The sequence below is a fragment of the Schistocerca nitens genome, chromosome 5 (genome assembly GCF_023898315.1).
Source record: "Schistocerca nitens isolate TAMUIC-IGC-003100 chromosome 5, iqSchNite1.1, whole genome shotgun sequence".
Lineage (NCBI taxonomy): Eukaryota > Metazoa > Arthropoda > Insecta > Orthoptera > Acrididae > Schistocerca > Schistocerca nitens.
In genome coordinates, this window is record NC_064618.1 from 695,137,163 (window position 1) to 695,139,464 (window position 2,302).

The following is a 2,302-nucleotide window of genomic DNA, read 5'->3' on the forward strand; positions in this document are numbered from 1 at the left end:
CAGTCTTTACCAGGCTACACCCTACACCGTACCCAGGCTCTCTGTCAATACTACTGTGCCCCCCCCCCCCTCTATTAGCACGATGTCTTCTTTGGTGAAGTCTTTTTACAGTGATCCTACATCATTCGTCACCAGCTCCTGACCAGGTCAAGGTTTAAAAAAACATATTGTTGACCCAGTATTCTGAACCTAATTCATCCTGCAAACATTTGCCTACACCTCTAGCATGAAAACTACTTAACGTTAAGATTGTCTTATTTTTCAATTTGCTGCTGCATGTTTTTGTGCCTGGTCTACGCCTACATCATTCAAGGTTCATCGGTTTCTAACTGAAGCACAAAGTCAGAGCCACGCGGAGTGGCCGCGCGGTTTCAGGCGCCATGTCACGGATTTCGCGGCCCCTCCTGCCGGAGTTTCACATCCTCCGTCGGGCATGGGTATGTCTGTTGTTCTTAGTAAGTTTCAGTAGTGTGTAAGGCGAGGGACCGATGACCTCAGCAGTTTCGTTCCATAGGAACTTACCACCACCACCAGATCTCCACCCTGGCCTTCAATGAGCTCTTGCTTGACACCACTGAAGTCGCAAATGGCGGTGGTTTCGGAACAGTGCAATTCACACTACAGTGCGTCTATTTCAGAGCTTTTCTTGAAATAACCGATTTGTAACAGTTCATTGTGTCACTGTGATGGTAACTGATGCTCAGATTCCTGCTGCAGATGTAGTACGATGGGCCAGAGCCATATGCCGAACACGATGGTCTTCCCTTTCGTCAGTGCGATGTGGCCATCCGGGCCGGTCTTTCTGCGACGGCGCATTCTCGTGCTCACAGTTGTCGGCATCATGTACGATGGTTACAGACCTGCCAAGTCTTTCTGCAGTATCGCAGAAGGCACATCCAGCTTCCTGTAGCCGTATTACATGATCTCATAATCAGTGAGGAGTAGATAATGACTGCTTTGGCGCTTTAAAGGCATTCCTGACTAACATCAACTCACCACGACCCATGTCAAAGGTAACTAATGCTAGTGGCCGCTACAGCGTATATTTAAAGCAAACGTGATTTGCATCCTCATAATGGCACTCTTACGCCGATATGAAATCTGAATAGACATCATTTTTCAGATTCGGAACGACGCCTACAAACTTTCATTTACGTCTCGCAACTCCTTCTTGATGATGTGGTTTTTTCCCATCGGTGTGTCTTGCTGGAATTCTGATTTAAGTTCAGCTCGCATCCTTAATACTGAGTATGGGAACTGATTCCACATTTAGTTACATAAACAACGCAGAATATGAAAAATATACGTAGAATGCATTTAATTCGAGGGTATTCCTAATAAGAAACAAATAAACACGATTTCACAGAATAACTTCCGACGAAAGCAGGTGCTGTTTCACATGAAACAAAAACCAATACTGAAGCATTTACCCCATCCAATATTACGGATGAGAACAAAAATTAAGCACAATACGATCAACTTGTATACAGCGCAGTTCAGGGAGTACGATACACACAAGAAGTAATAATCAGAACATGAGTTCCATTTGATAACGGCCAGTCAGCTGAAATTACAATATTGGGTTCCACAAATATATACACTTTACCATCAGACTACCAGGCTCATCCATAAAATATAAATGAAAATTATTGTCATCTAGAACTCCTATTTCGCAAAAGAAGACTACGGGTTTTCGAGCCACATTTTTACGTATCCGAAGTTGGCTGCCAGGCCACTGGGAGCGCTCTGTGGGCTTCTGTTTCGCAACAGGGCCTTGCACTCTTGATGTTGTGTTGTTCTGTAGTATACACAACAGTGGTTTTGCAGGTACGATCATTTGAGCTTACAGTTTTCAAAAAGACTACAAAGAAAAGCCTCAGTTTTCTTCTTGAAGGCTGTAGGGCTTGCAACCGAATAAGGTATTGTCGGAATATCAGAAAGTCAGTCATATTATCCATTAAGAGAAGTGGTAATGCAGCGAATATTACGACGTATGAGCTGTTTTTACTTCGCGACAAGGTTCGGCAGGTAATCAAAATCAAATCTCATTCTACCACCTCAGATGAAAATATAACTGCATAATTTGGTAGCGCCGAGCGGTCTCAGACGCTGCAGTCATGGACTGTGCGGCTGGTCCTGGCGGAGGTTTGAGTCCTCCCTCGGGCATGGGTGTGAGTGTTTGTCCTTAGGATAATTTAGGTTAAGTAGTGTGTAAGATTAGGGAATGATGACCTTAGCAGTTAAGTCCCATAAGATTTCACACACATTTGAACAAAGTTGGTAGCAACACTGTAATGGTCCT